Source organism: Mustela lutreola, chromosome 12 (genome assembly GCF_030435805.1).
Source record: "Mustela lutreola isolate mMusLut2 chromosome 12, mMusLut2.pri, whole genome shotgun sequence".
Lineage (NCBI taxonomy): Eukaryota > Metazoa > Chordata > Mammalia > Carnivora > Mustelidae > Mustela > Mustela lutreola.
In genome coordinates, this window is record NC_081301.1 from 47,172,290 (window position 1) to 47,199,492 (window position 27,203).

A 27,203-nucleotide genomic window follows, 5' to 3' on the forward strand; every position below is an offset into this window, starting at 1 on the left:
AAACTCCCAAAATACTTTATTTAAAAATAAATATAAAAAGACTTTCCAGAACTCCTGGAAAGTCCTAGAGCATTTTGGAATTGTTTCTGAGTCTGGCTCAGCCTGCCCTCCTATTTTGGTCATCATGCCGGCGTGATCCCGTGACCCAAAAGCCTGGTGGCCTGCGGTAATCAGAGCGATGAAGTAACTTCCCTGGAGTTTTGAGAGTTTTGCCATTTTCTCCTATACCTTAAAAAGAGCCGTCAACAGGTTTTTGGCTTCATAAATGATCAGCACTTCAGTCTTACTCCCAGCAGTCCGTTTTCACAGTGATGTGGTGAAACACAGGACCACACAAGCAAAGACTGGTTTCAATTGTTAAACATTCCCCGTTGTGTTTGGTTTCTTTTTCTCCCTTACAAGTTCCCCTAGAACTCATCTGTAAACTGCTGTTCCTGCAGGATTCCCAATCTACAGAGCACCCCACCACCGCCACCACAGCGTATTCTGAATAGAAGTAGCGGGGTCACAAGCTTGCATCAGCCACTGTTACCTCAGAATCCTCACCTAAGGGGACACGGATGCCAGCTTCGTCACAGCCAACACAAAAATACCAAAGGACTCTTGTTACCATGTTCCAGTGGTCGGTACATACTTTTCAAGTTCTGTTCTAAAGTATCTTGGCAGCCATTTTACCACAAGGATCCAGAGAAGGCAAAAACTGTTCTTGCATCATGACCAACAGCTTGGGGAAGGCCCAGTCCCTTCACACACACACAGGGCTGGCTCCATTTGTGTGCACAAAGCCAGACACACTGGGACTCCTTCATGTCTCCTGCCTTCTGTGGCTATTCCTTCAGCACTGCCTCAGAGATGTAGTGACGAGCACAGAACGCTCCAACGGTGCCTCTTTCAGACCTGTAAGTGTGAGACACACCTGGTTTTTCCCAACTGCTGTCAGCTCTGCTTCAGTGAACAGACAGATTCAGGCAAATTCATTTCTGTAAAGCAATACTGCTCTATATGACGATACCAAAACCACATATGAGGGCTGACTGGATTACTAGAAAGACACTTTGACCAACAAGGATTTCAAAAATGTGCCAACTGCAGTATGAAGCCAGATGAACCCAAGAAGGTTAAGAAGAAAAAAAGCTGCAATAGTGGAGGAGAGACAGAGGTATCTAAGGGGAATATAGATCTAAGAATGATTAAAGAAATCAAGAGAAGAGTAAAAAAACAAACAAAACAAACAAAAAACCAACCTGAAGCAAATTTCTATTCTGGGGGAAAAACAACAACTCAATTTTACTTTCCACCAGGACGAAATTCACATTTCCACAGATCGTTTACCTCACCTAGAGCACAAACCACCACACCCTCTCTTAGCCATCCTTTCTCTTCCAACCCTTAATGAAATTAAATAATCTCCAGTATTCATGTTTTACATTGATTTTTTTAAAATTTTAACAAAATGAATCAGAACTGAGGAAGATAAAGTTAAAATATGATACAAAACCAGTTGGAGAAATATATTCCAGAGGCACCTGGGGGGGCTCAGTCAGTTAAGCCTCTGCCTTGGGCTCAGGTCATGATCCTGGAGTCCCAGGATCAAGTCCTATGTCTGGCTCCCTGTTCCTGGGAGAGTCTGCTTCTCCCTCTGCCCCTCCCCACTTGAGTTCTCTCACTCCCTCGCTCACACTCTCTCTCTCAAATAAATAAATAAAATCTTTAAAAATATATATTCCCCAGAGATTGACAACGGCTTCGTGTTAGTTGCTGTGGCTTCCTTGGGTAAGCATCCATGATTATGGCCTTCCCCAGCTCTCATGGGGAAGCCAGACAAACTCAGTAAAAATTAACACTATTTATCAATAGTCTTCATTTTATCAAACTGTGAGGAAACTCAAAAGAAGACTATACATGTCTCCTCTTCCCTTAAGGAGCTGAGAATTTCAAAGTTCTAAAAGGGTCTCTGAGAGCTGTTTTACAGTGGAAATAATGTATTTTCATCTGATAATGAAGAAAATGTGAAAGGAGGATTGGTTGTTTAAAAAAAAAAAAACTACAACAACAAAGAACTACCCCGAGAATTTGTTATTCAAAATGCAATCCCTGGGAGCTTGCTAAAAATGTAAAATCGTGGACACTACCCCAGATCTACTGAATCAGAATTTGCATTTTAACAAGATCTAGAGCGCAGAGAGCAGAGAGCGCTCCTTAAAGTTTGAGAGGTACTTACCTAGGACTTCTTAACCCCTTTAGACTCCCTCCCCCCCCCACCCTGTTCAAATTGCACTGCATACAATATAGTTTAAAATGTTGGATGGGGTAAAAAAAAAAAAAAAAAGAAAGAAAGAAAGAAAAAGAAAAGAAAAGGTGTAACTGCCCCAAATAGTATAGAGACTAGATCAACTTTCTTTTTTTATTTAAAAAAAAAAAAAAAGGTGAAGCATTTCAGAAACTACAACCAAATTAAACAAGTACAGGAAGAGGGAAAATGGGGGTTTCAGTTACTGATAAGCTTGATATGAGTCAAGTGACTGTGGGCTACAAAAAAAATTGAAAAGCAAGCAAATACAAAAGCTAGAGATCACATGAATAGAAGCATGTATCTAAATCGAGAAGATGACTGCACTACTCCACCTCGCACTGATCATTACATCCATTAATCTTAATCTTAAAGTACATTCGGTTCAAGCTGCCATAGTTAAGGTTACAGACAAACAAGAACATGTTCAGAAAAGAGGGTCCAGGACAGTGAAATTGAAGTCACGACCTGGAGTGGGGGGAGGAAGTTGATTTGGGGGGAGGAATTGGAGCTGTTAACCCAGTTGCAAAAAGACATGTTCAAAAAAGCTTAAAATTATAAAGGAATGTTATGCGGGAAGCACGTTTGGTCTGTGACAAGCATTTGGGAGCCACTGGTTAAGGTGTGTGAGGACCATTCAAGCCCTATAAATCCATTACTTATGGGCTGAAATGAATCTCTACCAACAAGATAGAGAAGCAGTTACCATTCTTGAATTACGGGAGAGGAGAACCTGATCCTTGATGGATTTTGGTCTAGAATGAGGTTTTCTGAGCTTTTATCACCCAGTTTCCTATGAAATCCCTACTTTGGTAATCATTACAGAAGAAAGGGGCTAAAAGTGAGCCCCCAAATTCCTTTCTTCTATCCTATGATCCAACACATTTGTCACTTAGCCTCACGTGATACTGTGCACCTGAAACATGGCTAGTGGAACTGATGAAATAAAATTTCATTTTCATCTAACTTGTTAATTGAAATAATAAATATAATTATGTACACTGACATTCAGTTTGGTTATTGGAAACATTAAGCATGTTTGAAACATTTGGCATATGAATCTACTTTTTCAACTGCATATATTATAAATCTAAACATTATTTCCAGGACGATTAAACACCTTAATTAACACATGCTATAAGTGGAAAATATGCCTCAGATAGAAAATATTTACATGAAAAAATGAAAAATATTTCAGTGTTTTGTATATTAATTACACATTAAAATATTTTAGACATAATTTAAAATATATCCTTAAAATTAATTTTTATTTTGTAATATGTCTATTAAAAATAACAAATGCGGCTCACTTTATCACTTCATATTTCTATTAGACATCCCTGTGCTATGTTATTCTGAAATTATTTTTTTTATTCATATTCAAAAAAGAACTCAAGCCTCTCCAAGCTGAAGCCGCCAGTCATTGAGTATTCTATCAAGGAAGCCTGATTTAAGAAGGAAAGACAAAAACCGCCAAGAAGAGCAAGATCTCCGGCTTTGCTCCCTCCCCAGACCCTTACAAGGATTGCAGAGGTTTAAGCAGAACCTTTCTTAAGAAAAAGTTTCCCTGCTCCAAGATACTCCCAAACAATGAAACAGGACATTTCTGGAACATACTAAACGTTAGAATTCCTTCCCCTTATCTGCTCTTCCTTCTGGTCAGAGGTGGTCCCACAGCTGGTTGCCCTATTTTGCTGTTGCCCTATTTGCCCTTGTGTAGGACGGGTCATGGAGAATACTACTCTGTTCCTTCTGTCCTTCATGGGAGAAAGCAGTGAACACTAAGTTCCATACCCCTGGAAGCCTGTGTCAGGAATGAAATTACAGCCTGTGTCCCTTCCTCCAAAAACTCAAAACTTGAGATTGTGGTTTTAGAAATGAGACTAGAATGCATCCTTTCTTTCCTCTTCTTCTCCCCCCAGGGTAGTGCCGGCTTCTGCCAGTTAAGGCTTCTTTCTTTCTCAAAACCTTCAGGAATCCCAACAGTTCATTCACAATGACCTTTTCTCTACTTCTGTTAGTCCCTGTACCTGCCTTTGTTCCTATTCATCACCACCCTCTGAGTTAAAGGTCCTCTAGCACCTCCTGAGGTGTGCTTCCCCCACCATTGCCAGCATGCAAGCAAAGGCCAACATGCAAAGGGCATCCTAACTAATTTGTGGGCCTGGGAATAAGGAAAGAGCTAGCCTAGAATCTTACAGTGCTTCCCTAACCTCAACGATTCACACATCACCTTCATGTTTGCTGCCATATCTGAGATCCTCCAGAATATTTTTAATATTGGCCTTTAAAGCAACTCACACTTTTAATTTAAATAAATGCATTAAAGAAAAATTTAAATTAAAGAAACTTTATGTCACTGCTATATATGGAGAACTAATGTTTGTCATATGCATTAAAAATACACAATGAACAAAATAAAATATTCATCCATGCAGCACCTAAAATCCTCTCTTTTGGGGCACCTGGGTAGCTCAGTTGTTAAGTGTCTGCCTTTGGCTCAGATCATGATCCTGGGGTCCTGGAATCGAGCCCCAAATCGGGCTCCCAGCTCAGCAGGAAACCTGTTTCTCCCTCTCCCACTCACCCAGCTTGTGTTCCTTCTCCCTCTCTCTGTCTCTCTCTCTGTCAAATAAATAAATAAAATCGTGGAAAAAATAAATTAAATAAATAAAGTCCTCTCTTTCACCACCAATAGTGTGCCATTGAAATGGAGGAATGATGTTCTAGAATGTCAGTCGCAAACCAGATTAAAGTCTAAAATGTGGACATGTGGGACGCCTGGATGGCTCAGTGGGTTAAGCATCCACCTTCGGCTCATGTCATGATCCCAGGGTCCTGAATCAAGCCCCACAGCAGGCTCCTTGCTCAATGGGGAGCCTGCTTCTCCCTCTGTCTCTGCCTGCCACTCCCTTTGCTTGTGTTCTCTCGACAAATAAATAAATAGAATCTTTAAAAAAAAATTGGGGCGAAAATAAAATTGGGATATCTGAGTGGCTCAGTGGGTTAAAGCCTCTGCCTTGGGCTCAGGTCATGATCCCAGAGTCCTGGGATCGAGCTCCACATCGGGCTCTCTGCTCAGAGGGGAGCTTGCTTCTCCCTCTCTCTGCCTGCCTCTCTGCCTACTTGTGATCTCGGTCAAATAAACAAATAAAAAAACCTTTAAAAAAAATAAATAAAATAAAATGTGGACATGAGCCTATAAAAATTGCATGGCAATCCAATCCACATGGTTTAGGAGATCCGATGGAGTATCTTTAGGACAAAGACTCTCTGAACCATGGTCCACAGATATGCCAATCCTCTCTCTGGACTCAGAGCTGAGGAGGGCTGGGGAGTAGGGAAAGCACAGAAATTCGGTCAAGTCCAAGAAAAGCCAAAATAATTCCCAAAACTCGTTCCCCACCCCCACTTCATGCTCAGCTTCTAGCTTTCAGCAATGGCATCTGAATGAGCAACATATCGAGAGTCTTGGGATGGAATGAAAACTTTAAAAGGGAGACAAAAAGAAACAAGGATGTAAAGGCTGAAGTTTACTCAGAGTGTGCTGTGTATCCCAACGGGACCAGATGGGTCTCTCAAGGGCTTCTCCCCCTCCCCGACTCCTTCATCAAAGACTGTATTTAGTGATTGTTTCAAAACCCCCCTTAAGCCAAGTTCTGCAGATAAATTCATCTTGGCTTCTTCTTCTAAGTCCTCTTTCTTACTTGGGACTACTATTTTTTTGGGGCGGGGGTGGGGACTACTATTTTTACCAGTACGGTATAGTTGCTCCTTGGCCATGCCTGTGAAATGAAACAAAACTTTTCCTTTTGGAAATAAGATCTTAAAATTCCAAAACCTCTAATTTTATTAAAATCCCCGAGGTGCGTATAATGACTTTAGATTTAGACAACACTGTAGGTTTACACACATCATCCTACTTCAATCAAGTGTTAAGTTGAAACAGAAAGAACAGGTTTAAAAGAAGAAACTCAAGTAAATAAACACAGATTTTATATGATATGTCCATAGAGATTTAGGCAGTTAGGATGATCAAGAAAGAGAATTTCTGATAGCTGGATGGGTCAGAAAGAAACAAGCAGTTTCCTTTACACCAAATAAAACTAAGGGTGGTGCAAAGAGGTTATTTTAGAGGTAGATTTCCACGAACTCTCAATCACTCTCAGTTAACAGAAAATTACACCCATATATTCTTAGAAATTTCTCATCTCTCTCCTCACTACATAGTGCTAGGGTGGTAATCTTCCTCTTTGAGGTGGTGTTTATTCAATTCACGTGGCTTGATCTGAAAATGCTAGGGGATTTTTGCATACTTTCCCAGCCTAGATGCACAAATACTATTAGAAATATTTAGCAAAAGAAAGTAAAGGTTTGAGACATATTCCAGATAATCTCTTTGAATAGTGAAAATATTGCCCTAAAAAAAAGCATTCCTTTAGAAGCAAGCGATTATTTTCTTGGTAGGAAAAAAATTATTGAAAATGGTTATCTGTTTTCAGTGGTATAGTGGTTCTCTTTTAATTCTTTTGCCTGAAAAATCTGACAAATATTGTTTTTCTAGGACCCTTTATAAAGTAAGAAGACAGTATTAGTTAGCCTCACAGAAATTAATAAACAGAGAAAATAATATTTTAGTAAGTGGCAGAGGCCACATAGATATAAAATAATGTGGACCATGCAAAAAAAAAAGGGGGGGGGGAATGGTCTATAATCATATTAATTTTTAAGGTTAATTGTACTATCTTAACATGAACTTTCACATTCATGTTTTCTATCACAAAGACTTTCAGGTTCATTATCTCCTTTCACTTTCTGTAAAATAAGATTGCAATATTATGCTCAACTCAGCTATGAAGACAAAGAAGTCTAGAGAGGTTAAATAGCACTCCCAAAGTTAAAAAGCAAAGTAGTAAGTTAACATTACCGTTAACCTGGGACTTTTCTCCTCTGGTCAAATGATATGACCAAACTGTGGTACGTCTTCATTCTGTATATCGACCTTACAAGTTAGACTATCTTGTGTTCCTGTCCTTTTTCTTCTTTGGTACCTAATGCATCACTTGAATATAGTTCAACCTCACTAATACAGTGCTGTCTAATAACATTACTTGGTTGATGCTGTAAATAACCAGTGTGTTGGGCAATACCATGAGAAAGATACCATGATTCCCATTCTACTGATGACAAAACCAAGGCTTAAAGCGCTTATGTCATGTGTGCAGGGTCACACAGTCCAAAATGGTGAGGGAGGAGACAGAATCTGGGGCTAGCAAACTGCAAGGCCAGCATCTTTGCCCCTCCAGGGTCACTTTCCAGCCAACAGAGCTGTTTGCAGACAGGCTAAGAAATAGACTGAAGCTGGTCTTCATCCAAGCTAGAAAATTACTTTGGTGAATCACATTAATTGCTATACTACAAAAAAATTATCCAATAGAGTTCATCAAGTAATTGATGCTTATAATATCATACAGAGAAAAATGTTAGCAAGCTGTTCCCAAACTTGAAGGCAATCACTCCAAAAGTACCCACAGATATTAGCAGTGACAACCGTGGCACCAATCTGAGAACTTATGATTCAAAGCCAATTCTGTGTGGGCAGAAACATGTTTTTGTATATGTATCTGGTTCCTGATCTGCCTGCATTTCTCGGGACTCTGCTCTATGCTTCCCTCTGACTGCTGGACATATTGCCTCACTTCTCCTACTGACGCATAGTGACAGCCAAGCCCTCTCTCTAACCCTCCCTTATTTGGGATCACACGTCCCCTGGATTAGAAGGCATCCTTTAATACTTAGGGCTACAAACAGTATCAAATTGAATCTCTGAATACAAAAGTAAGTAATTAATGCTGACTAGAAATAACGACTCACGGGGCGCCTGGGTGTCTCAGTGGGTTAAAGCCTCTGCCTTCGGCTCAGGTCATGCATGATCCCAGGGTCCTGGGATCGAGCCCTACGTCGGGCTCTCTGCTCCACAGAGAGCCTTTTTCCTCCCCTCTCTCTCTCTGCCTGCCTCTCTGCCTACTTGTGATTTCTCTCTCTCTGTCAAATAAATAAAATCTTAAAAAAAAAAGAAAAAAGAAATAATGACTCACTTTTGCAGCACCTAACCCGTAATCAGGAAATATTTGTGGCATTGAACCCAACAATATAAAAAACAATTCAAAGGCAAGATTTCCCCAGGATATGTAGGAATATGTAGGATCTACAATGGATGACTGAAAATTGAGTGTACTTTTTCTGCAAATCATAGAAATGGACAAGGAGTTAGAGATAATCACATCCCATGAACAACTCAGGCCCAGAGAGACACACCCAAGGTCACAACGATAATTAGTGGCCGGTGGGCCCAGACCCAATAATGCCAGATTATTGGTTGAATGATCTTTCCACAATACTGTCACTCAGAAATGTCATTTTTAAACTAAACTCAGTCACACTCTCAAACAGGTGGTTCCTCCAAAAGAGATTTCTAGATACATCTATATTGAGGCCCTCTCATACCAATGCTTTTAGAATGCTGGATATTCCTAAACCTGGTCTCTGAGTCAAGAGACCTGAGTTTTAGTCTCAGTTTTTAACTAACCACTTAATAGTGAGTCAATCTGGCATACTGGTTATTAGCCTCCTCAACTGTACATGAGAAGGCCAGGTGTATCTGTTAGGTTACAACTGACCAAATAAATAAATAAATAAATTTTATATCTATATATAGACATAGATATAAATTATATATGATTTATATACTTATATATAATTTTAATATATTTTATAATAAATATTTCTTCTTTTGTTAAAAAGATTTTATTTATTTATTTGACAGACAGAGATCACAAGTAGGCAGAGAGGCAGACAGAGAGAGAGGAGGAAGCAGGCTCCCCGCTGAGCAGAGAGCCCGATGTGGGGCTCAATCCCAGGACTCCAGGATCCTGGCCTGAGCCAAAGGCAGAGGCTTTAACCCACTGAGCCATCCAGGCACTCCAGCTTTCTTGTTTTAAAAAAATATTATATTTATTTGAGGGAGAGAGAGAGAGCAGGGGAAAAGGATGAGGGAGAAGGAGAGAATCTCAAGCAGACTCCACAAAAAGTGTGGAGCCCATTGTCAGCATCGATCTCATGACCCTGAGATCACGACCTGAGCTGAAATCAAGAGTGAGAAGCTTAACCGATGGAGCTACCCAAGGGCCTCCTAAAGCCTGCTTCTTAAAATTTCAGGTTCCTTGGTCTGCATATCACTGTAGTCTTTCAAAAAACAATTCAATCAACAAACATCATGGAAGTCTGGCTATGTGGTTGGCACTGTTCCGATCACTGTAGGCTGTGCACCTTAAGAGAGGCAGACACTTTGTCCTGCCTTCATATGTCACCTCTCCACATCCTTCCTAGACACAGAGATGCTTGTGTGTGTGTGTTTATCCTTCTCAATTTCCTCTTAAATCAGCATTCTGTGACCACGGTCACACACTTCGGTGCTGTGTTAGGTGAGAAAGCTGAGATAGTTGCTTATATGACTCAACCCAGCTCATGTTCTTTCCAGAGCGTCATTTATTTGACATCCCACACTCATTCTGACCACACGGCCTTGGCAGCACCACTAAGTCCTGAGGATGGCAATGATTAAGTCCAGCCTCCTAAATAAAAGATGCATGATAAATCTATTTGCTTGCAGTGAGAAAAATCATGCTAGTCTCTGGCTGCACATTAGAGCCAGTGCCATTCTACCAAAAAAAACACACACGTTACATTTTCACTGGCCTACAAAAAAGAAAAAGATGTCATTAAAAAAACGTGTTTGTCCTTGGCAACTGGGGCCTTTCTTCCAGAAGCTGATTCTGGAGAAGGATTGTAACAAAAATCTTCAGCTCCCAAATCCCTAAGCGTTGAGGGGGACACCCCATGGAGTTTGGACTGATGTGATAAAGGATAAGCATAAAGTTTGGGAAATTCTCAAGAAGCCAGGAAAGCAACATTACCAAGGTAGAAAATGTAAGTGGAGTAAGAATTTTCTTACTCAAATTAATGTTTACCTAGTAAATGTCAACTCTTTGTCACCCAGATGGTGCTAATTCTAGAGATGTCAGGGAAATCGGTGCGGGGAGATCCCAATGGACAAAATCAGAGAGCTGGAGAGGATTCAGTATGAAAGATCTAAGAAAAAAGACCCTGGGAGGTAATCAGCCTTCCAGGCGAGCATTCAAAGCCTCAAACAAAATCAATGACAGTTCAAAGAACTTCTGTCTCTAGGCGATTCTCCAAGGCAGCTTCTACATGAGGACTCAAAATGGCACTTATGCCCAGAATGAAGAGGCAGGGGTACAAACTGACCCTGAACAGAATATATCGCATGATGTTGTAAGCTAAGACAGTAAAGGGAACATACAGCCTCGTTTTTCTCCCAAGACAAAAAATCACATTTTGCTGCCAATAATCTGTGCGCCTCTTAATTGTTTACCAAATGTGTTGTGTTGCACTCAGCAACTGAGATAGGTATAGCCAGTTACTCTGAGGCACGTGGTTTCTGCAGAAAAACAGTCTCCATGTCCCAAGCCATGAAAGGAAACCAATCACCCTTGGTAGAAAGGTGATGACAGAACGAATCTAATGAACCTGCTTAGAAATTAGCCTTTAAAATTAAAGTTTCTTCCATCACAGAAGCCTCTGTTCCCCTTCCGAGAATATCTAACATCTCAAAACTCAAGTACAGTCTCAGTTAAATTTCAAAGGGCGGTAGGAAGTACTAATAAAGGAATGCTTTTTTTTTTTTTTTTTTTTAAAAATCATCTCTGCCTGGCTCCACAAGAGGCTGCAAGATTTTAGACAGTTTAAAACTGCAATTCTCAGAGTCTAGTACCACTTTCCTGTGGCTATCTTCTGTCAAATCATCCAGGGGAACCTGCCAATCTTGGCTTAAGGCGTGCCAACCGGCTCAGCTCTGCAAGTGAGCCAGGAGCTGGAGGCGTCCTTAAGCTTGGGGCGAGGAACTTAGTGGGTGGTCTAGAAGGGAATCTGGGCTTTGTAACAGAAAGATACAGAGATGGAGCTTCTGGCCAGAAGAAGCTGCTGAGGGAGACATTCAAACTCCAGGGAAAGATGCCAGTCCACATCAAAACTACACAATCACCAAAGAGAATCACCCAGGTGCCAGCCTCACGCTATAAATAAAGCATCTTGGCTCTGTCCACGGGAAGCCCTTATTATCCTAGGGAGATGTTGCACATACACAGATGAGCACACAAAGCAATACATCAAAGGTGTGGGTAACAATGAAACTTAGCATACGTATAGCGATCAGAGTTTTTTAAGTGCTTTTCCACAGATGACTTCATTGAGTCTTCACAACCCCAGGGGTGGAAGACAGGCAGATATTTTATTATCATGATCGTTGCGACTACCTTTCAGCTTTATTATGAGGCTAGGGATGAAAGGTTATTGGAAGCTCTCTTGCATGTGGCCACTCATCACATCACAAGACCACCCCAGGGATAAGAGGCCTGATCCCTCCACCCTTCACACAGGAAACAGCCCATGCTCAGTGACTTGGTGACCCCAGTTCCCACACAGTGAGCCCACCCACACATGACTAGGCCAGATCCCACCTCAGACCTTCAGACATTGTCACCAAATGATTCACTCCATCTTTGGAATAGCTGTGGTCAATTAATTTCAATTAAGGATTCCATTCCTATAATCCTCAAACGCCAGAGGAGAGCCAATTTCTCTCCCCTGTCCTTAACCTCTTACTGCTCTACACTTCCTCTCTGGCTTCTCTCTTCAAAACACTATGCCTTCTGGAATCCTCTTTCTTTTTGTTAAAAAAAAAAAGAAAGAAAGAAAGACAATAGAACAAAGAAACAAACCAAAAAACCAATAAGCATCTCCCCACATTATGCTGTGTATTTCACCTACCATAGACTAAGGTAGGGGTGACAATCCATGAGCTCCTTAATGACACTTAAGAACAACCACACTTCTACCCTGGTACCAATCCCATCGACTCATACCTACCATGTACAGTTCTATGTTTCTATCATCTACTGACATTCTTTAGGACATGACACTCTTCTCTCTTTCTCAACCCCACCTCTGCCCACATCTAGAAAACATTAGTATCTTTGTGGGCAATCCACCCAACACCTTCAAGCTACTATTCCTTGACCTCAAATATACAATAATAAATCTCACCTTCACTCAACTTAGACTCCCCCACACTCCAGTGAAAACCTCCTGAACTTTGTCATCACCAAGAACGGTTTCACACGCAAAATCTTAACTGCAAACATTGCATCTTCTGACCCAGATGGCTTTCCTTCTGTGTTCTCAGGACCTTCCCTTGCATGCACCCACTCCTCAAACTCACTGAGTCCTACAGCTCCTGGGTCTTCATTTCCCCCGCAGTCCATCAGCCTTCCTCTAAACAAACTATAGGTAGTAGAGTATCTGAACTACCCACCACCAGCACACTCAAATCCATGCATGTCTCTTTCTACACTGCATTCATTAGGCAAACTCCCAACATAAGGTTAACGTCATCTTGGTAACTAGAAGTTGAATACTCCTTAGGAAAATGTTATAACCATTTGGATTATCGTTATAACAAACATATGGTCTCTGATTTTAGGACTTCAGTACACCTCCCCAATCCTTTCCCTTGATCAACTCTCCTTCCTACTTTCCTTGGTCATTGTTTTAAACCTCGACATCTCTATTGAGGACCCCTACCAGAGCCTGTTCCCCTACTGTAAGCAGACATTATCCTTTTAGCCACTGGAAAAAAAAAAAAAATGATGTCCAGAAATGTAAGAGGAAAATTTTAGTTTCATAAAATCAAACTCTTTTTTTTTGAAGAATCTTCTGCCCTCTTTGTGAGACTACTATTAAAAAGAAAATTTCTCAAGCCTCATCCTAGGTTCTCTTGTCTTTTCATTTTCAGAAGTACATCTCATCTACTCCTATACTTCAATTATCTCCTTTATGCAAAGGACTTTTTAGTCTCTGTTAACCATTCAGACCTCCCTCCTATGTATCATTAAAACTTCAACCCAACATTTCCACATATATACATATTGACAAAGTCTCTCAAATCCTCACGTCCAAAATTAACATCTCTTTTTCTCTTAGTCTCTCTCTCCATGGTACGTTCATGCACTCAGGCTCTCTCTCTCCCTCTCTCTCACCCACACCCACACCCACAACCCCCCACATACACACACACAAATTGATTCTCCTATCTCCTGCTCAGTAAAAGTCATCACCACCCAGTTGCTTGAGAGAGAAACCTCGTAGTCATTCTTGCCTCCTCCCTCTGCCTCACCCAATTCATCAACGATTTCTACTAATATTATCTTTCCTCAAATCCAACCACTTCTCCCTGTTCAAATAATGAACAACAACCTAGTTCAAACAAGGAAACTAAAGCTAAGAGAGAACTTGAGACATTGCACAATGTCATACAACTAGTAAACAGCAAAGCCACCTCAGATTCCCATCTGCTTTCAAAGCCCATGCTTGAAATTAGAGAATATTTTCTCACTTGGAGGAACTCTCTGAGTGAAAGATATCTCCGAAAAATACATATTAGACTATTTCAACTGCAGGATGTTCCAAAACCCAACCAAAGAAGACACTGGGGGTAATCAGCTGTCCTAGGAAGCATTTAGAGCCTCAAACAAAATCAATAATAGTTCAAAGAACTTCTATGTTCAAAAGGGTCTTCTGAGGGGCACCTGGGTGGCTCAGTGGGTTAAAGCCTCTGCCTTTCGCTCGGGTCATGATCCCAGAGTCCTGGGATCGAGCCCCACATTGGGTTCTCTGCTCGGCGGGGAGTCTGCTTCCCCGCCCCCACTCTCTGCCTGCCTCTCTGCCTACTTGTGATCTGTCTGTCAAATAAATAAATAAAATCTTAAAAAAAAAAAAAAAGGGTCTTCTGAGGTAGTTTCTACATAAAGACAAAAAAAAAAAAAAAAGTGGACCTATAACCAGAGTGAGAGGGGTACAAACAGATGCTGAATAAAAGAAGCCATTGATGTGACCATTGGTGAGCATGTGTCATGAATGAGAGTAATCTTTTACTTTTTAAGCCGCAGAGATTTTGTGGTTCTAGTTACCATAGCATAACCTGGCTTATCCTGACTCATTCAGTCTCCTTCGTACTGTTTTCAGTCAGGTTTATATGGTGCTCTATCAAATCCAGCAAGAAATAAATATTGAGGGCCCCTGGGTGGCTTAGTTGGTTAAGCATCTGCCTTTGGCTCAGGTCATGATCCTGGGATCGAGTTCCTCATCGGGTTCTGTGGAAAGCCTGTTTTTCCCTCTGCCTCTGCTTCTCTCCCCTGCTTGTGCTTAGTCGCATGCTCTTTCTCTCTCAAATAAATAAATAAATAAATAATCTTTTTAAAAGAAAGAAAAAAAGATGAGGCACCTGTGTGGCTCAGTGGGTTGAGCCTCTGCCTTTGGCTCAGATCATGATCTCAGGGTCCTGGGATCAAGCCCTGCGTTGGGTTCTCCACTTGGCAGGGAGCCTGCTTCCCCCCCTCTCTCTGGCCTGCCTCTCTGCCTACTTCTGATCTCTCTCTCTGTCAAATAAATAAATAAAAATCTTTTTAAAATAAATAAATAATGAAAGAAAGAAAGACTGAAAGGCTTGCAAAGTATTGTTCTCTCCTGGAAATTTTTTCAAATAATTTCATTTATTTTCTTACTAGGTTCATGTGTCTCCCTGATTTCTCTTTCTATACTTCTGATGTCAGTGAAGGTGTCCACTGGAGGGACTGAGAAGAAATGAATGTTAGGGCAAAAAAACTAAATAAATGGCTATTTTTCTGGAAGCCTCCCAAATAAAATTACCTTGAAAATTACATAAAGAATACACCCTGCAAGCCTATGGAAGATGATGTAACCAGGGTCTATTCTTTCTACTACTCCGTCTTTCTCAAGCTACATCTTTACGTCTTCCTGAGTGTGGCCAGCCAAAATATTCTTTTCCCTGGAAGCTGCATCTACCTTTTTTCAGTGATTCAGAATTCTAAATTACGTTTGGTAAAAACATTTGGAGTCTAGCAGGAATAAATTCATGTCTTGATTCTCTGCCACTTCCCAGCAATGTGACCTTAGGCAGGCCTACAATGAAGGCAATGACGTATCACCCCAAAGGGGCATTGTTAGGTTAATACCCCAGTGGACATTACAGGGCATGGCAGGGCTTAGCAGGTGCCTTGAGTACTGCTAGGACCACTATCTGGTACTAAGTACCACTATCATTTGCATCCTTATTGTTATTTTCACTACACAACAAATATAGGGGGACATAACATTTGTTGGTCTATCAGGACATATTTTTGTGTATCCAATCCATCGCCACTGGGCCTGAAAGCCAAGAGAAGGTGAAGATTGTTTTGTAACTTGGGAGAAATAAATTCCAACATAGATGTAAACTGAGGAACACGTAGCTCCTGTGGACAATTCAGTTCTGGAAGGGAATCAAGAGACAATCTCTGTAAAATTAATATTCTTTATTTTTTTAAGATTTTATTTATTGATTTGACAGACAGAGATCACAAGTAGGCAGAGAGGCAGGCAGAGAGAGAGAGGAGGAAGCAGGCTCCCCACAGAGTAGAGAGCCCGATGCAGGGCTCGATCCCAGGACCCTGAGATCATGACCTGAGCCAAAGGCAGAGGCTTAACCCACTGAGCCACCCAGGCACCCCCAAAATTAATCTTCTTTAAACTTAATATTTATTTTTATCAGAGTGATTCATGTGCATTTGGAGGCAAGATATACTACCATAGGCTTATAACAAAAAATAACGGTTGCTTGTTTGGGTGAGGTAGAGGGGAACTCAAAATATGTGTTATTAAATGGTAAGGGTGAGAGAAAGGCCATATCTAGACTACCTCCAAGGTTGGGGGCCTAAGCAACTAGGTAGGTGGCAGTCCTATTAACTCAGATGGGGAAGACTGGTAAAAGAGGAAGATTTCCAGGAGCAAAGTAGAGGGGCTGTGGGAGCAGAGAATCAGGAGTTCTAATTTGGGCCTAGAAATTTAGAAGTCAAAGTGGAATTTTCAATAGACAATGTGATGTAGAGCCTAGAGGTCAGGGCATGGGGCTGGGGAGACTTAACCAAGTTAGAGACCACTAGCATATAGAAGTTAAATATTGAATATTTAAGTGATAGCAATTTAGGAACAATTGGATGCTGAAGTTCTTCGATAGCCCTTCGGGTGAGGCGACCAAGAAGCACTGGCCAGCTAAGACTGGTGAAGAGCCAAGAGGTGCCATGATTCTGGAGCAAACAATGGTTCAAAGAAGGCTGCACGGCCAGCTGTGTGCATGAGGCTCAGACAGCCGGCCTTCATTTCCCTGCCTCCACCCAGTATGGCAATACTCGCAGCTCCCTTCCCCTTTCTTACAACCGTGTGCTTCTGCTCTTTTCTCTTGCATTGGGATTGCCTCCCTCATCTGCCAGCATCCTAGACTTTTGACCTAGCAAGAACGCCATGACCTTGGAAATGCATTTCCTGACTCCACTAATAAAATATGCCCTCTTCCACCATAATCTCTCATAGCCCTTTGTACACTGTATTTTATTTTGTTTTCTGCTATCAGTATATGTATATGTATTCTCTCTCCATTCTACCTGTATCCCATCTGGACTATAGTAAAGGCCTCACAACCCCTCACAATGTAGCAGAATATTTGGCATGCATTAAGTGCTCAATGAAGATTTTCAATGAGTCAAATCCAAAAACACAAAACTCAAGTCTGGAGAAGTATCTACAAAGGACAAAAATCTTTTATCACTTTAGGTTTCTGTTTGCCAGCACAAGCATCATCTGCACCCAAGCCCAGGAATTTTTTACGCATTTCCTGACCCTCTATAACAAAACAGTAGGAGTGATCATTCCCAGAAAACAAATCTTTTTTTTTTTTTTTTTTTTTTAATGTATTTATTTTTTTTTTTAATTTTTTATTTTTTATAAACATATATTTTTTATATACATATATTTTTATCCCCAGGTCTGTGAATCACCAGGTTTACACACTTCACAGCACTCACCAAATCACATACCCTCCCCAATGTCCATAATCCCACCCCCTTCTCCCCAACCCCCTCCCCCCGGCAACCCTCAGTTTGTTTTGTGAGATTAAGAGTCACTTATGGTTTGTCTCCCTCCCAATCCCATCTTGTTTCATTTATTCTTCTACCCACTTAAGCCTCCATGTTGCATCACCACTTCCTCATATCAGGGAGATCATATGATAGTTGTCTTTCTCTGCTTGACTTATTTCGCTAAGCATGATACGCTCTAGTTCCATCCATGTTGTTGCAAATGGCAAGATTTCATTTCTTTTGATGGCTGCATAGTATTCCATTGTGTATATATACCACATCTTCTTGATCCATTCATCTGTTGATGGACATCTAGGTTCTTTCCATAGTTTGGCTATTGTGGACATTGCTGCTATAAACATTCGGGTGCATGTGTCCCTTTGGATCACTACATTTGTATCTTTAGGGTAAATACCCAATAGTGCAATTGCTGGGTCATAGGGCAGTTCTATTTTCAACATTTTGAGGAACCTCCATGCTGTTTTCCAGAGTGGCTGCACCAGCTTGCATTCCCACCAACAGTGTAGGAGGGTTCCCCTTTCTCCGCATCCTCGCCAGCATCTGTCATTTCCTGACTTGTTGATTTTAGCCATTCTGACTGGTGTGAGGTGATATCTCATTGTGGTTTTGATTTGTATTTCCCTGATGCCGAGTGATATGGAGCACTTTTTCATGTGTCTGTTCGCCATCTGGATGTCTTCTTTGCAGAAATGTCTGTTCATGTCTTCTGCCCATTTCTTGATTGGATTATTTGTTCTTTGGGTGTTGAGTTTGCTAAGTTCTTTATAGATTCTGGACACTAGTCCTTTATCTGATATGTCGTTTGCAAATATCTTCTCCCATTCTGTCAGTTGTCTTTTGATTTTGTTAACTGTTTCCTTTGCTGTGCAAAAGCTTTTGATCTTGATGAAATCCCAGTAGTTCATTTTTTCCCTTGCTTCCCTTGCCTTTTGCGTTGTTCCTAGGAAGATGTTGCTGCGGCAGAGGTCGAAGAGGTTGCTGCCCGTGTTCTCCTCAAGGATTTTGATGGATTCCTTTCGTACATTGAGGTCCTTCATCCATTTTGAGTCTATTTTTGTGTGTGGTGTAAGGAAATGGTCCAATTTCATTTTTCTGCATGTGGCTGTCCAATTTTCCCAGCACCATTTATTGAAAAGGCTGTCTTTTTTCCATTGGACATTCTTTCCTGCTTTGTCGAAGATTAGTTGACCATAGAGTTGAGGGTCTATTTCTGGGCTCTCTATTCTGTTCCATTGATCTATGTGTCTGTTTTTGTGCCAGTACCATGCTGTCTTGATGATGACAGCTTTGTAATAGAGCTTGAAGTCCGGAATTGTGATGCCACCAACGTTGGCTTTCTTTTTCAATATCCCTTTGGCTATTCGAGGTCTTTTCTGGTTCCATATAAATTTTAGAATTATTTGTTCCATTTCTTTGAAAAAGATGGATGGTACTTTGATAGGAATTGCATTAAATGTGTAGATTGCTTTAGGTAGCATAGACATTTTCACAATATTTATTCTTCCAATCCAGGAGCATGGAACATTTTTCCATTTCTTTGTGTCTTCCTCAATTTCTTTCATGAGTACTTTATAGTTTTCTGAGTATAGATTCTGTGTCTCTTTGGTTAGGTTTATTCCTAGGTATCTTATGGTTTTGGATGCAATTGTAAATGGGATTGACTCCTTAATATCTCTTTCTTCTGTCTTGCTGTTGGTGTAGAGAAATGCAACTGATTTCTGTGCATTGATTTTATATCCTGACACTTTACTGAATTCCTGTATAAGTTCTAGCAGTTTTGGAGTGGAGTCTTTTGGGTTTTCCACATATAGTATCATATCATCTGCGAAGAGTGATAATTTGACTTCTTCTTTGCCGATTTGGATGCCTTTAATTTCCTTTTGTTGTCTGATTGCTGAGGCTAGGACCTCTAGTACGATGTTGAATAGCAGTGGTGATAATGGACATCCCTGCCGTGTTCCTGACCTTAGCGGAAAAGCTTTCAGTTTTTCTCCATTGAGAATGATATTTGCGGTGGGTTTTTCATAGATGGCTTTGATGATATTGAGGTATGTGCCCTCTATCCCTACACTTTGAAGAGTTTTGATCAGGAAGGGATGTTGTACTTTGTCAAATGCTTTTTCAGCATCTATTGAGAGTATCATATGGTTCTTGTTCTTACTTTTATTGATGTGTTGTATCACATTGACTGATTTGCGGATGTTGAACCAACCTTGCAGCCCTGGAATAAATCCCACTTGGTCGTGGTGAATAATCTTTTTAATGTACTGTTGAATCCGATTGGCTAGTATTTTGTTGAGTATTTTCGCATCTGTGTTCATCAAGGATATCGGTCTATAGCTCTCTTTTTTGGTGGGATCCTTGTCTGGTTTTGGGATCAAGGTGATGCTGGCCTCATAAAATGAGTTTGGAAGTTTTCCTTCCATTTCTATTTTTTGGAACAGTTTCAGGAGAATAGGAATTAGTTCTTCTTTAAATGTTTGGTAGAATTCCCCCGGGAAGCCGTCTGGCCCTGGGCTTTTGTTTGTTTGGAGATTTTTAATGACTGTTTCAATCTCCTTACTGGTTATGGGTCTGTTCAGGCTTTCTATTTCTTCATGGTTCAGTTGTGGTAGTTTATATGTTTCTAGGAATGCATCCATTTCTTCCAGATTGTCAAATTTATTGCCGTAGAGTTGCTCATAGTATGTTCTTATAATAGTTTGTATTTCCTTGGTGTTAGTTGTGATCTCTCCTCTTTCATTCATGATTTTATTTATTTGGGTCCTTTCTCTTTTCTTTTTGATAAGTCGGGCCAGGGGTTTATCAATTTTATTAATTCTTTCAAAGAACCAGCTCCTAGTTTCGTTGATTTGTTCTATTGTTTTTTTGGTTTCTATTTCATTGATTTCTGCTCTGATCTTTATGATTTCTCTTCTCCTGCTGGGCTTAGGGTTTCTTTCTTGTTCTTTCTCCAGCTCCTTTAGGTGTAGGGTTAGGTTGTGTACCTGAGACCTTTCTTGTTTCTTGAGAAAGGCTTGTACCGCTATATATTTTCCTCTCAGGACTGCCTTTGTTGTGTCCCACAGATTTTGAACCGTTGTATTTTCATTATCATTTGTTTCCATGATTTTTTTCAATTCTTCTTTAATTTCCCGGTTGACCCATTCATTCTTTAGAAGGATACTGTTTAGTCTCCATGTATTTGGGTTCTTTCCAAACTTCCTTTTGTGGTTGAGTTCTAGCTTTAGAGCATTGTGGTCTGAAAATATGCAGGGAATGATCCCAATCTTTTGATACCGGTTGAGTCCTGATTTAGGACCGAGGATGTGATCTATTCTGGAGAATGTTCCATGTGCACTAGAGAAGAATGTGTATTCTGTTGCTTTGGGATGAAATATTCTGAATATATCTGTGATGTCCATCTGGTCCAGTGTGTCATTTAAGGCCTTTATTTCCTTGCTGATCTTTTGCTTGGATGACCTGTCCATTTCAGTGAGGGGAGTGTTAAAGTCCCCTACTATTATTGTATTGTTGTTGATGTGTTTCTTTGATTTTGTTATTAATTGGTTTATATAGTTGGCTGCTCCCACGTTGGGGGCATAGATATTTAAAATTGTTAAATCTTCTTGTTGGACAGACCCTTTGAGTATGATATAGTGTCCTTCCTCATCTCTTATTACAGTCTTTGGCTTAAAATCTAATTGATCTGATATAAGGATTGCCACTCCTGCTTTCTTCTGATGTCCATTAGCATGGTAAATTCTTTTCCACCCCCTCACTTTAAATCTGGAGGTGTCTTCGGGCTTAAAATGTGTTTCTTGGAGGCAACATATAGATGGGTTTTGTTTTTTTATCCATTCTGATACCCTGTGTCTTTTGACAGGGGCATTTAGCCCATTCACATTCAGGGTAACTATTGAGAGATATGAATTTAGTGCCATTGTATTGCCTGTAAGGTGACTGTTACTGTATATGGTCTCTGTTCCTTTCTGATCTACCACTTGTAGGCTCTCTCTTTGCTTAGAGGACCCCTTTCAATATTTCCTGTAGAGCTGGTTTGGTATTTGCAAATTCTTTCAGTTGTTGTTTGTCCTGGAAGCTTTTAATCTCTCCTTCTATTTTCAATGATAGCCTAGCTGGATATAGTATTCTTGGCTGCATGTTTTTCTCGTTTAGTGCTCTGAAAATATCATGCCAGCTCTTTCTGGCCTGCCAGGTCTCTGTGGATAAGTCAGCTGCCAATCTAATATTTTTACCATTGTATGTTACAGACTTCTTTTCCCGGGCTGCTTTCAGGATTTTCTCTTTGTCATTGAGACTTGTAAATTTTACTATTATGTGACGGGGTGTGGGCCTATTCTTATTTATTTTGAGGGGCATTCTCTGAACCTCCTGAATTTTGATGCTTGTTCCCTTTGCCATATTGGGGAAATTCTCCCCAATAATTCTCTCCAGTATACCTTCTGCTCCCCTCTCACTTTCTTCTTCTTCTGGAATCCCAATTATTCTAATGTTGTTTCGTCTTATGGTGTCACTTATTTCTCGAATTCTCCCCTCATGGTCCAGTAGCTGTTTGTCCCTCTTTTGATCAGCTTCTTTATTCTCTGTCATTTGGTCTTCTATATCACTAATTCTTTCTTCTGCCTCATTTATCCTAGCAGTGAGAGCCTCCATTTTTGATTGCACCTCATTAATAGCTTTTTTGATTTCAACTTGGTTAGATTTTAGTTCTTTTATTTCTCCAGAAAGGGCTTTTATATCTCTCGAGAGGGTTTCTCTAATATCTTCCATGCCTTTTTCGAGCCCGGCTAGAACCTTGAGAATTGTCATTCTGAACTCTAGATCTGACATATTACCGATGTCTGTATTGATTAGGTCCCTAGCCTTCGGTACTGCCTCTTGTTCTTTTTTTTGTGGTGAATTTTTACGTCTTGTCATTTTGTCCAGATAAGAGTAAATGAAGGGGCAAGTAAAATACTAAAAGGGTGGCAACAACCCCAGGAAAATATGCTTTAGCCAAATTAGAAGAGATCCAAAATCGTGAGTGGGGAGAAAGGGGATAAAAAGAGGTTCAAAAAGGAAGAAAGAAAAAAGAAAAAAAAAAAAAGAAAAGAATTTTTTTTAAAAAAGAAAACACCTAAGAAAAATGTAAAAAAAATATATATATATATTAGATAAACTAGTAAAAAATCGTTAAAAAAGAAAAAGGTAACAGTTAAAAAAAAAAAAAAAATTTTACCCGAAGGCGAGAAAAAAAAAAAAAAATGAAAAAGAAAAAATTAAATTAACTGCAAGACTAAAAAAAATCACAGGAAAAAAGCCATGAGTTCCGTGCTTGGCTTTCTCCTCCTCTGGAATTCTGCTGCTCTCCTTGGTATTGAAACCGCACTCCTTGGTAGGTGAACTTGGTCTCGGCTGGATTTCTTGTTGATCTTCTGGGGGAGGGGCCTGTTGTAGTGATTCTCAAGTGTCTTTGCCCCAGGCGGAATTACACCGCCCTCACCCGGGGCCGGGGTGAGTAATCCGCTCGGGTTTGCTTTCAGGAGCTTTTGTTCCCTGAGCGCTTTCCGTAGAGTTCCAGAGGACGGGAATACAAATGGCGGCCTCCTGGTCTCCGGCCCGGAGGAGCCGAGAGCCCAGGGCCCCACTCCTCAGTGCGCCCTCAGAGAACAGCGCCCAGTTACTCCCGTCTGCCTGACCTCCGGCCGCGCTCCGAGCTCACCGAGCCTGCGACCGGTTCAAGGTAACACGGAGCTGCGAGCTTACTGTCGGCTCTGTCTCTGTAGCCGGCTTTCCCGTTCCAATACCCGCAAGCTCTGCGACACTCAGACACCCCCGATCCTTCTGTGACCCTGCGGGACCTGAGGCCACGCTGACCCCGCGTGGGCTTCGCCCCGGTTTAGCCTCTGGAGCGATGTCCCTCCGCGGAACAGACTTTTAAAAGTCCTGATTTTGTGCACGGTTGCTCCGCCGCTTGCCGGGAGCCGGCCCCTCCCCCCGGGGTCTATCTTCCCGTCGCTTTGGATTCACTTCTCCGCCGGTCCTACCTTTCAGAAAGTGGTTGTTTTTCTGTTTCCAGAATTGCTGTTCTTCTTCTCTTCGATCTGCCGATGGATTTTCAGGTGTTTGCAATCTTTAGATAAGCTATCTAGCTGATCTCCGGCTAGCTGAAGCAGTCTCAGCTTGCTACTTCTCCGCCATCTTGACTCCTCAACAAATCTTTTTTTAAATTCTTTTTTTTTAAGACCATGTAATGCAGACAAAGGTCTTGCCACAGTCCTTGTCTTCATAGATCCTGAACTAATGCCTATTTTAAAAACCATTTTTTAAAAGATTTATTATTTATTTAAGAGAGAGAGAAAGAGAGAGCCAGATAGAGCACAAACAGGCACTGAGCAGGAGGGAGGAACAGAGGGAGAGGGAGAAGCAGATTCCCTCTGAGCAAGAAGCCTGATATGGGGCTCGATCCCAGTACCCCGAGATTGCAACCTGAGCCAAAGACAGATGCTTAACCGACTGACCCACCCAGGCGTCCCTTTAAAAACCATTTGACTGATGTTCCTCAAGATCTCAGGTATGAAAATAACAATCTGCAAAAGTCTCGTGGATGAAACAACATTTGTGACCCCTGAACCTCACTCTAAAAAGCTAAAAAAGACTGTACCAATTTAAGCCTTGGGTTATAGGTCGGGCAACAATTCTTGAGTGTTCTTCCTTCCAACATCAGCATGTACTTGAATTCTCTGATACGGGGGAGGATGAGTGTGTTAGAAAGAAGTCATCTGGAAGGTAGCTCTGGTCCAGAGTTGGAAGAACAGGAGAGAGAAAAACAGGTTATCGATGGGAAACACAGTCAAAGCTTCATGAACCAAATAGAATTTCCATAGGCCTAACGATGAATGAGAATCACCTGCCAAGCTTCTATGTGCAACCTGCCATAAAAATGGCTGGGATTTATGGCAAGGACGTCAGTATGATTCCCTTTATGCCCTCTTCTATGGCGTACTACGTTCCACCTCAGTTGTCTTCCAGACTAACCGCTCTTTCAAGGTCAATGGCAATTCAGAAATACAGATCCTTATACTTTCACTAAAAAGTCCAGGTCCTTTCAGATCTTTGCAAATGGACAAACAGCCCAGTGATTAAGTATATCCCTCCTTTTTAGGTTGTATTCCAGACCCACCACATAGTAATGTTGTGATCATCCAAACTGGGCGTTTGTGCTAAAATTCCTCCTTCCTGCACTTTCAGACCCGCATATTACAAATCAGAAAGATTTCCGAGCGTGCGAGGTGAGCGAGGTGACATCTATCGCCAGTGCCCAGGAGTAGATTGCCCCAGTATAAATAATCAACCCAACCTCTTTGCTGGCTAACATTTTCTCACAAGACTAAAAAGTCCCGTAACCTCCTTTTCTTAATGGTGGCGCCACTTCAACCACACTCTGGAAGGTATTGGTTTCCTTAAGTACAATGTGGACCCATCAGAATAAAAGGGCAGCATGAGGGGAAAGGACAGTATGAGGCTTTGTGGCCTATCGACTCAGTTGCTCATACAAGAATCTGGGAGGGGGAAACCCCCCAAAAGATTAGTCACTTCATTTTGTGTTGCAGAGCTCAATTCAGGTTAACAAAGCATTTGCCAACAAAGGAGATGGGAGAATGGCAGTATTCACTTGCTCTGGACTGAATAAACAAATGTGGGATTTGTGGGCTGACTAATGTCCTGGGATAAACCAGGCAGTCAGCCAGATTCTAGGAGTTTTGATGAAAAGACCGGCAAGCCCACACTTTTCTTCTTGGAAAGTGCTCCATGGGAGTATTGATGTCCACAGGGCCGCCCGGGCCTTCAGCTTGCCTTAAAGTTTCATCCATATTCAGCCACGGGGAATTCTCAGTGGCTCTGTAATCAAAGACCTAGATCAAGCGATAGAAGCTGGATTCTGTCTTCTTGGGAAGTGTTAAATATGCCATTCATCTCCTTTTAGAGATGTGTTATCTCTGTCCCCTTTTAAATACGCCATTTTCCCTGAAAACATACAGGTAGGCCACTAAAATGTGACTCTGGTTCTATCTTTCCTTTCATTCACTCATTTCATTCATTGGTCACTTTCCATATGGTGCTCCAGGCACCAAGTAAGTGCCTGTGGGTAAAATGGTGACTGACTCAGACACAGTCCATGCCCTCAGGAAGCCCCCAGACCAAATTTTAAATCTTTAAGAGCACTGGAAAAATAATAAGGTCCTGTAATTTTATTTTTGGTTGAAGGCAAGTGTTAAAATTTGCAATGATTTTTATTGGCCAAGGCAAGAAGTCCTTCAGTTAAGGCCACAATATAAACTTTAGGGATGTCAGAAAGAAGACTAGGGCTTGCCCTTTCTTTCTACTGTACTGTTAGGACCATACAGCCATGTTTGAGATGAAAGCTGATTTTATTACAAACTGCAGCTAGTGAAACGTCAAGGGTTAAGTTTCACAGGTTCTCAACTGACTCAGGAAAAACTTCCCGGCAGCAGCTGATACAATCTTCTTTAAATCTATAAATGTGGTTTATCTACCCAGATCAGAAAAATGCAGGGGCGCCTGGGCGGCTCAGTCGGTTAAGTATCTGCCTTTAGCTTGGGTCATGATCTCAGGGTCCTGGGACAGAGCCAGTGTTGGGCTCCCTGATCAACAGGGAAAATCTGCTTCTCCCTCACCCTCTTCCCTTCCCCTGCTCTTGCTCTTTCTCTCTCTCACAAATAAATGAATAAATTTTTTTAAAAAAGAAATATATATGGTACACACATAGAACAAGTCAATGCGAACATAATACAAACTAGAAGAAGAAAGCTCATGGTGGTAACTGACAAACTGAGCATTTTAAGTGTCTCCACAAAAATATCCAACCTTTCTTGATATTTAGAGTCTTAGGTGGTTTTTACTTACATGGAGGCTTTCATACTTCCCTTCTGAAGACCCAGTCTTCAGGACTCCTTAGCCCTCCAGAGTGCCAGCAGAAGGCTGCCAAATGGCAAATATGGAGAATTAGTTTTTCTTTTTAAGATTTTATTTATTTGAGAGAGAAAGAGAGCGTGCAGAGGGAGGGGCAGAAGTAGAGGGAGAAGCAGTATCTCCACTGAGTAGGGAGCCCGAGGTGAGACTTGATCCCAGAACCCCGGGATAATGACCTGAGCCAAAGACACCCCTAGAGAATTAGTTTTAAGAGGCAGTATTTGTAACAGCATTTAGGAGGAAATTCAAGCAGATTAGCAAAGATTTTAAGCCGGCTCTTTCAAAAAAAAAAAAAAAAAAAAAAAAACAAGGCAAAAAACCAAAAACCTGGCAAGGAATCTTTATGAAGTCATCAAATGCATTCAAGTTGAACATACTTCGGTTAGTCTTCTAAACATCATTCTGCAGAAATGTAGGTATTCTAAAATCAAGGTTTGGGAAAGGAGCCTAGTTCCTGCTTACCCACTGTGAGGGCGGGGAGGGGGGAGAGTTGAAAGGGAATGCTAGGGACGAACAGCAAGAGAGCTATTTCAGGTTTTAGAACTGGGAAAAGGGACCTGAGCCCGGGGCTGGATGAAGCCACCCACAAAAACTCGGAGCAGGGGCTCAGAGAGCGCCCCGAAGGACCGAGCCGCCGCAGCGCGCAGCCCGCAGCCCACAAACCAGAGGAAGGCCTGCGCAGGAAGCGGAGAGGTGCGCGCGGGACTCTGGGGTCCGGACAGGATGAAGCCAGTGCATGTGAGGTTCAAGAAAACCGAGCAGGCAATACAGGCGTCAAAGTGTTTCCTGATGTCATTAATCCGGGA

General features: G+C 41.4%; 1 long non-coding RNA gene across 1 annotated transcript; it reads right to left on the bottom strand.

Moving 5' to 3' along the window:
• Positions 1-26,322, bottom strand: LOC131812654 (uncharacterized). Its single transcript, XR_009346429.1, has 2 exons — positions 24,068-26,322; positions 1-897 (listed from the first exon to the last, which is right to left on the bottom strand). It is a non-coding gene; the product is annotated as an uncharacterized LOC131812654 (long non-coding RNA).
• Between the last annotated feature and the right edge of the window lie 881 nt (positions 26,323-27,203).